Raw genomic sequence first — 14,546 nt, 5'->3', positions numbered from 1 at the left:
CATTGTGTATTTTGCCCTTAAAGCACATTTCAGTTCTGACTGGCCACACGTGGCTGGTCCTACCATAATGGATCTAGTCTTTAAAAATACTCCGCGATCCCCCTCACCATGCACACATATGATATGTTTGTGTGTGTGATTCAAATTTCTACACCTGCTGCATGAGTTCTTAAGCCAAATGCTTTTTTTTTTTCTCTCAGCCAATATGTTCTTTAAGTTGATGCCTCTTGATTCAGTAGTGCTAGTTCATTCATTTAAGTGCTACATAGTATCTTGTATGAATGAGCCACATGCTACTCACTAGCTCCCCTAGTGGGAGACATTGAGATTGTTTCCGGTTTGTTTCTTTTATAAACAATGCCGCAATGAACATCTTGGTGTCCATCTCCTCCTGCCCATTTGTGAATGGTTTTCTAGGATTGATGTTCAGAATTGAAGTGACTGGGAATGGGGTGTGTACATTTTAAAATCTAGTATATACTCCCCAGATGGTCTCCAAGGTGGCTGTGACAGCATACCATTTTACCGGTGGTGCGTTAAGGTGTATGTCAAATGTGAGCAAGGCTGCAGGAAAATTATGTTAATTCCAGTGCATGGAAATTGGTATCCTATGGTTTTCTTTTGCAGCGCCCTGATTCCTGGTAAGACTGAGACTGTCTCTGTGTGCTTCTTAGCCATGTCTTCCTACCTCTTCCTCCTCTTTCCCTGGGAGCTATTTTGGGGTGGGGATGGGGCTGGGCCTTTTTCTTCAGGGACTCTGCATTTGCAACTGTCACAAAGAGGTGCACAAGGGATTGAAGTGTTGGAAATGCTTTAATGCTGTCATTGCATTTCTTTACCCAGCATTTCAGTGTGTGTTTTGCTTTGCTTTTCTCACTTGAAATTGTGGCCAGGCTGGGCGCGGTGGCTCAAGCCTGTAATCCCAGCACTTTGGGAGGCCGAGACGGGCGGATCACGAGGTCAGGAGATCTAGACCATCCTGGCTAACACAGTGAAACCCCGTCTCTACTAAAAAATACAAAAAACGAGCCAGGCGGTGTGGCGGGCGCCTGTAGTCCCAGCTACTCGGGAGGCTGAGGCAGGATAATGGTGTAACCCGGGAGGCGGAGCTTGCAGTGAGCCGAGATCCGGCCACTGAACTCCAGCCTGGGTGACAGAGTGAGACTCCGTCTCAAAAAAAAAAAAAAAAAAAAAAAGAAAAAAAAGAAATTGTGGCCAGACAGAAACCCAGTTAGACCAATAGGCATCCATTTTTTTTTTTAATCTCTTTGAGGTGCTGATGTTTGTATATCTTCAGTTGCTCTTCTTTAAATCTTTAATTGCTTTTGTAGTAATAGAACATGCATCACAAAATTGATCATCTTAACCTTTTTTCTTTTTTTTTTGAGAATTTATCTGTTGATGGACATTTGGGTTGTTCCTGCCTTCTGGCCATTGTAATTAATGCTGGGAAAAACATGGGTCTACAAATACCTGTTTGTGGCTGCCCAAGTTTTGGGGACACATAGCAGAAGCCCACCCCTTCCTGATTCAAGAATGAGGCCCATTGAGGGACTTAGCCCATGGGAGCCTCTGTTCCAGTGAGGAACATGGAGGGAATGGAGGACAAGGCAAAAGTTCTCCAGCCTGGACCCTTATGATTCTTTGAAGGCTGAGACGAGAGACGACGAGACTCATGGCTGGGTTCATTTTCCCTTCCTTTTTTTTTTTTTTTTTGAGATGGAGCGCTCTGTTGCCCAGACTGGAGTGCAATGGCATGATCTTGGCTCACTGCAACCTCTGCCTCCTGGCTTCAAGTGATTCTCCTGCCTCAGCCTCTCAAGTAGCTGGAATTACAGGTGCATGCCACCACGCCAGGCTAATTTTTTATAGTTTTTTTTTTTCTTTTTTTTGAGACGGAGTCTTGCTCTGTGCCCCAGGCTGGAGTGCAGTAGCGCGATCTCGGCTCACTGCAAGCTCCGCCCCCCTGGGTTCACGCCATTCTCCTGCCTCAGCCTCCAGAGTAGCTGGGACTACAGGCGCCCGCCACCTCGCCCGGCTAATTTTCTTGTATTTTTAGTAGAGACAGGGTTTCACAGTGTTAGCCAGGATGGTCTCGATCTCCTGACCACGTGATCCGCCCGTCTCGGCCTCCCAAAGTGCTGGGATTACAGGCTTGAGCCACCGCGCCCGGCCTTTTTATAGTTTTTTTAGTAGACATGGGGTTTCACCATGTTGGCCAGGCTGGTCTTGAACTCAGGACCTCAAGTGATCTACGCACCTCAGCCTCCCAAAGTACTGGGATTACAGGCGTGAGCCACTGAGCCTGGCCTCTTTTTCCATTTTCTGTTGCATCAATGGAAAGTCCATCTCCTGCCTGTGGACATTTTCTATGTTGATGTGGAATGTGGCATTTGTCCAGGAACTTGGTGCTTTTTTTTTTCTCTCTCTCTCTATTATTTCATTTGCTTTTGGATTTTGAGAGATGAAGAACTTCCTTAGTGTGGGAGGGAAACAGTTATGGATTTACTTTGTGATTCTCCATTCAATCATGGTCTCTTCAAATGATTTCAGGGCTTGCTTGGCCAGGTCAGGTCTGTTCTAGGAGGATTTTCTTTCCATCCTTCCTCTGGGAAAGGAATGAGTATAAAAACATGCCCAAGATGGAGGGAAACCTTCCCTTTTCTTTTTTGCCTTTTTCTTCCTGGTTTTGTACATAACTGAACATTTTGATTTTGATTTTGGGATGAGAGGATACTGGTTCATTCTCACATTGCTATAAAGAACTATCTGAGACTGGGTATTTTTAACATTTTTAGAAAGTTAGTTTAATTTATTTTTCTTTTAATTTTTTTTTTTTTTTTTTTTTTGAGACTGAGTCTTGCTCTGTCACCCAGGCTGGAGTGCAGTGGTACCATCTCGGCTCACTGCAAGCTCCTCCTCCCGGGTTCATGCCAGTCTCCTGCCTCAGCCTCCCGAGTAGCTGAGACTACAGGTGCCCGCCACCATGCCCGGCTAATTTTTTGTATTTTTAAATAGAGACGGGGTTTCACTGTGTTAGCCAGGATGGTCATGATCTCCTGACCTTGTGATCTGCCCGCCTCAACCTTCCAAAGTGCTGGGATTACAGGCATGAGCCACCGTGCCCAGCCTATTTATTTATTTTTTTGAGACAGAGTCTCCCTCTGTTCCCCAGGTTGGAGTGCAGTGGCACAATCTCTGCTCACTGCAACCTCTGCCTCCCCGGTTCAAGTGATTCTTCTGCCTCAGCCTCCGGAGTAGCTGGGATTACAGGCACCTGCCACCACACCCAGCTAATTTTTGTACTTTTAGTAGAGACTGAAAGTTTCACCATATTGGCCAGGCTGGTCTCGAACTCCTGACCTCGTGATCCACCTGCCTCGGCCTTCCAATGTGCTGGGATTACAGGCGTGAGCCACCGCGCCCAGCCTATTTTTTTTGTTTCCACAGGTTTTTAGGGAAGAGGTAGTATTTGGTTATATGAGTAAATTAGTGGTGACTTGTAAGATTTTGGTGGACCCATCACCCGAGCAGTATACACTGAACCCAATTTGTAGTCTTTTATCCCTCGCTCACTTCCCATCCTTTCCCCATGAGCCCCCAAAGTCTGTTGTATCATCCTTTCTTTTTTTTTTTTTTTTGAGACAAAGTCTTGCTCAGTCGCCCAGGCTGGAGTGTAGTGGAGCGATCTTGGCTCAGTGCAAGCTCCACCTCCCAGGTTCATGCCGCCATTCTCCTGCCTCAGCCTCCTGAGTAGCTGGGGCTACAGGCGCCCGCCACCACGCCTGGCTAATTTTTTTGTATTTTTAGTAGAGGTGGAGCTTCCCCATTTTAGCCAGGATGGTCTCAATCTCCTGACCTCGTGATCCGCCTGCCTCAGCCTCCCAAAGTGCCGGGAGTACAGGCAGGAGCCACCATGCCTGGCCTTGTATCATTCTTAAGACTTTGCATCCTCATAGGTTAGCTCCCACTTACGAGTGAAAACATATGATGTTTGGTTTTCCATTCCTGAGTTACTTCACTTAGGATAAGAGTGAGACTGAATAATGTATAAAGTGCTGGGATTAGAGGCATGAGCCATGGTGCCTGGTCAATGTCTGGCATCTTTTCTTTGGTGTCATGTTTTGAGATTCATCCATGGTTTTGCATTTATCAATAGCCTATTTCTTTTGTGTTGTTCAGTAGTATTCCATTGTGTGAAGAGACAGCATTTTGTTTTAGCCTTTTTTTTTTTTTTTTTTTTTTTGAGGCGGAGTCTCGCTCTGTCACCCAGGCTGGAGTGCAGTGGCGCAGTCTCGGCTCACTGCAAGCTCCGCCTCCTGGGTTTATGCCCTTCTCCTGCCTCAGCCTCCCGAGTAGCTGGGACTACAGGCGCCCGCCACCTCGCCCTGCTAGTTTTTTTTTTTTTTGTATTTTTTAGTAGAGACGGGGTTTCACCGTGTTAGCCAGGATGGTCTCGATCTCCTGACCTCGTGATCCGCCCGTCTCAGCCTCCCAAAGTGCTGGGATTACAGGCTTGAGCCATCGTGCCCAGCCTTGTTTTAGCATTTTACCTGTTGAGAGACATTTGGGTTTTTTTCAACTTTTTGCTATTATGCATAAACTTGTTATACACAATTGTGTAGGAGTCTTTTATGCGGACTAATGCCTTTATATCTCTTGAGGGCATATTCTGGAGCAGAATGGATGAGTTGTGTAGCAGAAGTATGTATAAGGAATGGCCAGGCCTGGCGCGATGGGTCATGCCTGTAATCCTAGCACTTTGGGAGGCTGAGGCAGGTGGATCACTTGAGGTCAGGAGTTCGAGACCGGTGTGGCCAACATGGTGAAACCCCCGTCTCTACTAAAAAAACAAAAGTTAGCTGGGTGTGGTAGTGCACACCTGTAATCCCAGCTACGTTGGGAGAATTGCTTGAACCCAGCAGGTGGAGGTTGCAGTGAACTGAGATTGCACCACTGCACTCCAGCCTGGGTAATAGAGCGAGACTCTGTCTTAAAAAAAAAAAAAAAAAAAAAAAAAAAAGAAAGGCCAGATTGTTTTCCTAAATGGTTGGAGCCTGTTATATTTCCACCAGCAATGTGTGAGAGTTCTAATTGCTCCACATCCTCAGCGGCGCTTAATATTTATTGTCAATCTTTATTATTATTATTTTTAGAGACAGGATCTCACTCTGTTGCCCAGGCTGGAGTTCACTGCACCCCTGAACTCCTGGGCTCAAGTAATCCTCCCACCTCGGCCTCCTGAGTAGCTTGGATTACAAGCACACACCACCACACCGAGCTAATTTTATTTTTGTAGAGATGGGGTCTCACTACCTTGCCCAGGCTTGTCTTGAACCCCTGGGATCAAGCGATCCTCCCTCCTCATCCTTCCAAAGTGCTCGGATTACAGGCGAGAGCTGCAGCGCCTGGCCCCTTTCACTTTCTTAACAGTATCTTCGAAAAGCAGCTGATTTTTCACAGGGTGTTGTCATTAATTTAATTAGCTCCACGTTGTGGCTCTGAAAATCTTCCGTAAGCTCTAGCCCCAGACACATGGACATTTGCAGAATCTTATTTTCTAGAGTCCTGGAAATTTTCTTTCCAGTGAGAGAGTTTGGAGCAATCATTTCAGGATGGTTATTCATCTTCAAACACAAGGAGTAAGAATTTAGGGAGTTCGTGACTGTATTTGGAGAGGGAAGAGCATAGCAGGGGTCTAATGACCACCTCGGGGTTCTCAAAGGGTGGACGAGCTGCAGGTTGAAACTTGCCTTGCTTTTAGACTGTTGACTGAGTTTATAGTTGAACAAATAAGTGCCAAGGCAGAAGTCAAGGCTGACTGATTGCAAGTGATGATTGAATACTGGCCCTCACAACCATCTGTGAAAAGTCTATTTCCAGAAATATTTTTAAGAAGGAATTTTTGAAAAACCGTCATTTTCATGATGGGAGGATATGAAAAGCAGTGTTTTGAAATCTCCTCCTTAGATCCTGATACTCGGAACTGTCGATTCTCCCATCTTCATTTTCTCCTGCATAGATTGTACACTTGTTTGGCATCCTTGACGATTCCAAAACCCCCTGGGGATCCAGTCCCTGATAGAAAATGGCGTAGTGTTTGTATGTAACCTACACACATCCTCCTGTATACATTTTTTTTTTTTTTTGAGACGAGTCTCTCTCTGTCGGCCAGGTTGAAGCACAGTGGCGCAATCTCGGCTCACTGCAAGCTCCACCTCTCAGGTTCACGCCATTCTTCTGCCTCAGCCTCCTGAGTAGCTGGGACTACAGGCGCCCGCCACCAAGCCTGGCTAATTTTTTGTATTTATAGTAGAGATGGGATTTCACCGTGTTAGCCAGGATGGTCTCGATTTCCTGACCTCGTGATCCTCCCGCCTTGGCCTCCCAAAGTGCTGGGATTACAGGTGTGAGCCACCGCACCCAGCCCCTCCTGTATACTTTTAAATCATCTTGGTCTGGCAGTGTGGCTCACACTTGTAACCCCAGCACGTTTGGAAGCTGAGGTGGGAGGATTACTTGAGCCCAGGAGTTCAAGACCAGCCTGGGCAACATGGCGAAACCATCTCTACAAAAAATTTAAAAATTAGTTGGGCATTGTGGCATGTGCCTGTAGTCCCAGCTACTCGGGAGGCTGAGGCAGGAAGATTGCTTGAGCCAGGGAGTTCCAGGCTGCAGTGAGCTATGATCGCACCACTGCACTCCAGGCTGGGCAACAAAGCAAGACCCCGTTTCCATTTAACATAATAATAGGGGCCAGACGCAGTGACTCATGCCTGTGATCCCAGCACTTTGGAAGCCTGAGGTGGACGGGTCCTCGCTTGAGGTCAGGAGTTTGAGACCAGCCTGCCCAACATAGTGAAACCCCATCTCTACTAAAAATACAAAAAATTAGCTGGACGCGGTAGCGCACCTGTGGTCCCAGCTACTAGGGAGGCTGAGGCAGGAGAATCACTTGAACCCGGGAGGTGGAGGTTGCAGTGAGCCAAGATCGCACCACTGCACCACGCCAGCCTGGGTGACAGAATGTGACTTCGTCCCAAAAAATAAAAAAAGTTTCTGTCAATAGAGTTGTGTCCACCAATAACAGATTATCAAAAGTAAAGATTAAACACCAAACAAGTTGTCAGCCACATTCATGGAAGTACTTTATAGTGGTGATTAAGCACTCAGATAAATGTGAACCTTGGCGACAACCCAGGAACAGGTTGTGTATCCATTTTGAGCCTCTGTTTTCTCACCTGCAAAAGGTAAAATAATAATCCAGGCTTCCTCGTGGAGTTACTGTGAGGCTTAACTGAGAGACTGCACGTACGACAGTTAGCACGTAGTAAGCACTCATTTAGAGCCAGAAAGTTACAGCTCGGCTTAAGGAGTGTGAAGAAGAAAGCAGTTGAACTTAAACCATGTTAAAAATAAATAGTTGTCAATATTTGTTTTGTTAGGAACAAAACATAACACATACACACACACATTTATACCCTGTAACTTTGTATTACTAGAGAACTTTGTTATGAGCCAGAATAAATAGGTCTTTCAATAGTTGGGAGAGGCCAGGAGCTGTCGCTCACACCTGTAATCCCAGCACTTTGGGAGTTCGAGCCCAGCCTGGGTGATATAGTGAGACCCCTGTCTCTACAAAATAATGTTAATTAACAAGTTATTGGTGGCATGCGCCCGCAGTCCCAGCTACTCAGGAGGCTGTGGTGGGAGGATTGCTTGAGCCTAGGAGGTTGAGGCTGCAGTGAGCCATGATCGTGTTACTACACTCCAGCCTGGGCAACAGAGGGAGACCCCCATCTCTTAGAAAAAACAAAAGATGGCTGGGCATGGTGGCTCAGGCCTGTAATCCCAGCACTTTGGGAGGCCGAGGCGGGCAGATCACGAGGTCAGGAGATCGAGACCATCCCGGCGAACACGGTGAAACCCCGTCTCTATTAAAAATATAAAAAAATTAGCCGGGCGTGGTGGTGGGCGCCTGTAGTCCCAGCTACTTGGGAGGCTGAGGCAGGAGAATGGCGTGAACCCGGGAGGCGGAGCTTGCAGTGAGCCGAGATCGCGCCACTGCACTCCAGCCTGGGCGACAGAGTGAGACTCCATCTCAAAATAAATAAATAAATAAATAAATAAATAAATAAATAAAAAAGGAAAAAACGAAAGATGTTCAGCTTTCCTGGGTGACCCAGTGTTGCAGGGATTGGCCATCCTTGGTGTAAGGCATAGGATGTGCAGGGTAGCAAGATGGCAGAGTGGGCAGTGTGTGGGGTTTCTTTCATTGACAGTGTGGCTCCCAGCACTCGGGGTCAGGGCTTGCTTGTAGAAGTTTCTGAAAAGCTGCAGTCATGTTTCATTTCTTTCTCCCCCACCTAACACATGCCAGGACACACAGCGTAGTGCTATGGTTTGGAACCAGGCTTTACCCGTTAGTAGCCGTGGGGCCCTGGGCAAGTTCACTGGAGTTCTCCGGGATCTCTGTTTCTTCTTTTGTAAAATGGCAACTGAAACATATCACAGGCCAGGCGCCTGTAATCCCAGCACTCTGGGAGGCCAAGGTGGGTGGATCACTTGAGGTCAGGAGTTTAAGACCAGCCTGGCCAACATGGTGAAACCCAGTCTCTGCTAAAAATACAACGATTAGCCAGGCGTCGTGGCTGGTGCCTGTAATCCCAGCTACTCCGGAGGCTGAGGCAGGAGAATCACTTGAACCCAGGAAGTGGAAGTTGCAGTGAGCCGAGATGGTGCCACTGCACTTAAGCCTGGGCGACAGAGGGAGACCGTCTCAAAAAATCAACACCAAAACCAAACCCAAAATGTATTACAAGCTTGTGAGGATCAGAGAAGGGGATGTGGGAATAATAGGCATGGTAGTTACATTGTTGCTAGTATTGTAGTTATATTACAGCTGTACATTGCGACCTATTGTTATATTACAGCTGTACATTGCGACCTATTGTAGTTATATTACAGCTGTACATTGCGACCTATTGTAGTTATATTACAGCTGTACATTGCGACGTATTGTAGTTATATTACAGCTGTACATTGCAACGTATTGCAGTTATATTACAGCTGTACACTGCGACCTATTGTAGCTGCTGCTGTTCCTTTGGTTGTGTTTAACAGGTTAAATTTTTGCTAGTATTGTAGTTATATTGCAGTTACACATTGTGATCCTATTGTAGCTGCTGTTATTCCTTTGATTAACTTTAACAACTGAAATATTTCACATACAATAAAATGCATATGGCCGGGGCGCAGTGGCTCACGCCTGTAATCCCAGCACTTTGAGAGGCTGACGCAGGCGGATCACTTGAGGTCGGGAATTTGAGACCAGCCTGGCCAACTACTAAAAATACAAAAATTAGCCAGATATGATGGTGTGTTCCTGTAATCCCAGCTACTCAGGAGGCTGAGGCAGGAGAATCGCTTAAACCCATGAGGTGGAGGTTGCAGTGAGCCAAGACTAGGCCACTGTACTCCAGCAGGGGTGACAGAGGGAGACTCTGTCTCAAAATAAATAACATAAAATAAAATGCACAGGTCTTAAGCATTCAGTTCAATGAATTTTGACAAAAATTATAGGTACTCATGTAGCTACCACTGAAAACAAAATGGAGAACATTGCCTCATCCCAGCCCTTTCCAGTGAATTCCTAGTACCCCCTGGGAATGAGGTGTTACGATGATTATTATCACCATTACTGATTATTATTGTTCAGTTTGGTTTGATTGAAGAAGAGAGTAGAGAAAGAAATAGTTAGCTTCATGCAAAAAGTAGGACATATGAGAGCCTGAGATATGGCTTAAGGAGAGTATTGTTTGGAAAGTTTGGCTGAGTGTGGTGGCTCATGCCTGTAATCCCAGCACTTCGGGAGGCCGAGGTAGGAGAATTACGTGAGCTCAGGAGTTCGAGAATAGCCTGGGCAACATAATGAGACTCTGTCTCTATAAAAAGAAAAAAGAAAAAAAAAAAGGAGAAAAGTTTAAGGGGTGTTGGCAGGTTGTCCTAGACGGGGTTTACTGCCAGAAGCAGTTAGGATACAAGAAGAGCAAAAATTTGAGGGTAAAACGATGCATGGCAGGTCATTGGGTGGCGGATATACAGCCCCAACGTCCAGTGACTTTAAACTTTATCAAGACAACACAGGGCCGGGTGCCATGGCTCATGTCTGTGATCCCAGCACTATGGGAGGCCAAGGGAGGCAGATAACTTGAGGTCAGGAGTTCGAGACCAGCCTGACCAACAATGGTGAAACCCCGTCTCTACTAAAAATACAAAAATTAGCAGGGCGTGGTGTTGGGGACCTGTAATCCCAGCTACTCTGGAGGCTGAGGCAGGAGAATCACTTGGACCTGGGAGGTGGAGGTTGCAGAGAGCAGAGATCGCACCACTGCACTCCAGCCTGGGCGAAAGAGGGAGAGTCCATCTCAAAAACAAACAAACAAACAAAAAACAAACACCACAAAGCATTTGAACGAAAGAAACAGCATTTGCAGATGCAAATTCAGGATCCGAAACGAATTTTTGCCCCCTCTCTGCTGAGCTGCCAGGATGTTCCAGGGAGATCCCTCCTTTCCCGTTTCCTCCGTGGCACGCAGGCTGTGCCGAGTAAGTGGGCAGTTGTGAGTTTCTGGAAATCAGTGAGCTGGTGTGGCTCCTGGCTCCTGGCTCTGGCCAAGGGAGTTGACTTCCCTGAGCCCGCGCCAGGAGGGGAGGTTGGAGGCTTTTAAAGGCCTCAGCTCCGCTGTAGACACGTGCCTCTTTGGCACTGGCTTTGTTGAAAACGCTTTTCCTAGTCTCTGTTCTGCACAGACCTCCGAGGTTCCTCCGCACGCCGAAGGGTCTTGCCGCAGGAGGAACAGTCTGACCTAATCTCTCCTAGAGGAGGCCTTGAGCTAATATTTCTTTTCTTTTTCTTTTTTTTTTTTTTTTGAGACGGAGTCTGGCTCTGTCGCCCAGGCTGGAGTGCAGTGGCCGGATCTCAGCTCACTGCAAGCTCCGCCTCCCGGGTTCACGCCATTCTCCTGCCTCAGCCTCCCGAGTAGCTGGGACTGCAGGTGCCCGCCACCTCGCCCGGCTAGTTTTTTGTATTTTTTAGTAGAGACGGGGTTTCACCGTGTTAGCCAGGATGGTATTGATCTCCTGACCTCGTGATCCGCCCGCCTTGGCCTCCCAAAGTGTTGGGATTACAGGCCTGAGCCACCGTGCCTGGCCTCTTTTTTTTTTTTTTTTTTTTTTTTTTTTTTTTTTTTTGAGGCGGAGTCTCTCTTTGTCACTCAGGCTGGAGGGCAGTGGTGCAGTCTTGGGCCACTGCAATCTCCACCTCTCCAGTTCAAGTGATTCTCCCTGCCTCAGCCCCCCCAAGTAGCTGGGATTGCAGATGGCCACCACCACACCTAACACATTTTTGTATTTTTAGTAGAGATGGGGTTTTGCCATGTTGGCCGGGCTGGTCTCGAACTCCTGACCTCAGGTGATCCACCTGCCTTGGCCTCCCAAAGTGCTGGGATGACAGGCGTGAACCACCTCACCCGACCGAGGTTATATTTCTGAAAGGTGGAGTACCATGCTGTGAGCTAGAGGCTTGGTGTGGTTTATCCTGTCATCGGCTCAGTGACCTCACCAGGTGGACACTGTTAGGATTCCTAATTTGCAGAGGGAGAATTTCAGGCTGACAGAAAGGTCAGCACCGTGTTCAAAGTGATCCAGCTGCTACCAAGATGAACTATAGCCTTTGCTCTGAGCTCACCGCCTGACCTCAGTCTAGAGCTGGGAACCTTTCTCTCCCCCATTGCTACACCTGATCAATTACTGAGTCCCATCCCTTTAACTCCTTACATGGCCTTCAAATCCATCTTCCCTATCTAAGCTGCCCATTCATTGACTTGTGCCTTCTGTCCATCTGTTAAGAGCCAGGCACTGTGCTGGGCTCTGAGAATGTGGCCAAGAACAATATAGATAAAAGTTCTGAGCCGTGTACAGTGACTCATGTCTGTAAACCCAGTGCTTTGGGAAGTTGAGGCAGAAGACTTCCTTGAAGCCAGGAGTTTGAGGCTGGCCTGGACAACATAGCAAGACCCCGTCTTTACAAAAACAAAAACACAAAAAAAAAAGGAAAAAGAAAAATTAGCTGAGCATGGTGGCACTGACTTGTAGTCCCAGCTACTTAGGAGGCTGAGGTGGGAGCATCACTTGACTCCAGGAGTTCGAGGCTGCAGTGAGCCATGATTGTGCCACTGCACTCCAGCCTGGACAATAGAGCAAGACTCTGTCTCAAAAAAAAAAAAAAAAAAAAAAAGACTGTAAATGTATCCTCCAGAGTAATTCTTCTTTTTCATTTTTCAAAAGCATCCTTGCTTTGTTTATGCTTCCAAAAGTTTAAAAACTGTAGCTGAGTTCCAAGAAAGTGAAAGGGAAGCAAAGGAAAAGGAAAATACAGACCCAGAGGCCCTTTATGGGCTTGATTGTATGTGAAGCCCATACACTGATGGAGAGAAGGAGCATCTTGACAGTATTTACTTGTACTCTCCTATGTCATGGATTTCCTCTCCATTTTCCCGAGGGTTCTTTCCTATTCTTAGAAATGTTTTGTGATTTTCCTTCAGACACAGTTTGTCTACTTCTTGTAAGCATTGTTCTTAGATTGCTGGCTTTGTATCTATCACTCCCTCGCTCATCTGCCTATCTATCTATCTTACCTATCTGTCTGTCCATCCATCCATCCATCCATCCATCCATCCATCCATCCATCCATCCATCCCTCCATCCACTTGCTCATCTTCCCATCCATCCATCCATCCATCCATCCACCCACCCATCTATTATCCATCCATCCATCCATCCATCCATCCATCCATCCATTCATCCACTCACCTCTCCATCCATCCACTCACCCATCCATCCATCCATCCACTCACCCATTCATCCATCCACTCACCCTTTCATTTATCCACTCATCCATCCATCCATCCATCCATCCATCCATCCATCCATCCACTTGCTTATCTGCCCATCCACGTATCCATCCATCCATCCATCCAGTTCATCCACCCACCCACCCATCTATTATCCATCCATCCATCCATCCATCCATCCATCCATCCATTCTTCCATCCATCCATCCACTCACCCATTCATCCATCCACTCACCCATTCATCCATCCACTCACCCATCCATCCATCCATCCATCCATCTATCCATCCATCCATTCCTCCATCCATCCATCCACTCACCCATTCATCCATCCACTCATCCATCCATCCATCCATCCATCCATCCATCCATCCATCCATCCATCCTTCTACTTTCCCAATAATCCACATACCTGTCCCTCCATCTCTTCCAACCACTCACCCACCAATCTTCTCATCTATCTATCCACCCATCCATACATCCACTTATTCATTCATCCCTCCACCCACCCATTCATCCACCCATCCATGTATCCATTCATCTCTCCATCTATCCATGTGTCTATCATCTAATATAAGGGAGATGTTTTGAAGTATTAAAAGTGATTATTTTGTAGAATAGGGGACAGGGATCGTGTTTTCTTTACTCACTGCTACCTTGTTAAATGCTTACTAGTTCTAAAAGCCTTGCAATTGATTCCCTTCAATTTTCCAACTCTATAATTGCAGCATCTGCAGATAATGATGACTTGTTGCCTTTTGCCAATAATTAGACCAGTTATTGCTGTTAACCTTGTTATGGCAGGAACTTCCAGAACAGTGTTCGGTGATGCAGCTGAATATGGTCAGCCCAGTCTCATTTCTGATTTGAGTGGAATGCCTCAATTGTTTTACTGCAGAGGATAATTATATAATCGTTCATCCTCTTGACCTTCCTGTCTTTAGCCTCACTGAGTAAATGGGGTGTGATCGTGAAATCTTGATTGTCTCGTAGATGCGAGAGACATAAACGACATTTGTCTGTGTATAATGACAGCAGATTTATTTTGCTAAGCTGTTAAGCTGTTAAAATAAGCCTTTAAGCCCCCGCCTCAATTTGCAAGCAGAGTGGAATGTTGTTTTGTTGCTTCCGGCCAAATGCCGCTATTCGTTTTAGAGCAGCTCTTGATGGAAAGTCTGGCGGACTAGTATCTGGTCTGGATACTTGCCGGACCCTGTGTCATCACTAAAGTTAGGATGCATTTCAGAACCACCCGGTACCACAGTGAACAGAGACAAATGGCCTTAGTGAGCAGGACCCATGGGGCCCTCTGGGGCTGTTTCTTGTGCCCGGAGAGAGGCCCTAGATTTGGGACAGTCTGATTTATGCCTCCCCCCTTTTTTTCCTGGGTGATGCTGCCCTGGTTTCTGTGTTGAAATATGACCTTAGTGTGAAGGTTCCGGTCTCAGACCATCCTGTTTCTGGTATGTTAAGAAACAGAAAAACACCTTCTAGAACACAATGTTAACCATCGAGGATACATATCAGTGTTCTGGAAAAACAAAAACAAAAGCAAAGCAATTTATACCGCGACTGTGGTTTTCATCAGGGTGGGCTGCCTTTCCAGGCCCTACCCCTGTGTGGCTTGATGAAG

At 46.7% G+C, this 14,546-nt stretch overlaps 1 protein-coding gene across 4 annotated transcripts in view; it reads left to right on the top strand.

Annotated features, from left to right (window-relative positions):
* INSR (insulin receptor) overlaps positions 1-14,546 on the top strand; it is a 192,810-nt gene that overhangs the window by 55,279 nt on the left and 122,985 nt on the right. The gene's annotated exons all lie outside the window — the stretch shown is intronic.

This window comes from Macaca mulatta, chromosome 19 (genome assembly GCF_049350105.2).
Source record: "Macaca mulatta isolate MMU2019108-1 chromosome 19, T2T-MMU8v2.0, whole genome shotgun sequence".
Lineage (NCBI taxonomy): Eukaryota > Metazoa > Chordata > Mammalia > Primates > Cercopithecidae > Macaca > Macaca mulatta.
This window is presented reverse-complemented; position numbering and strand designations above follow the sequence as displayed.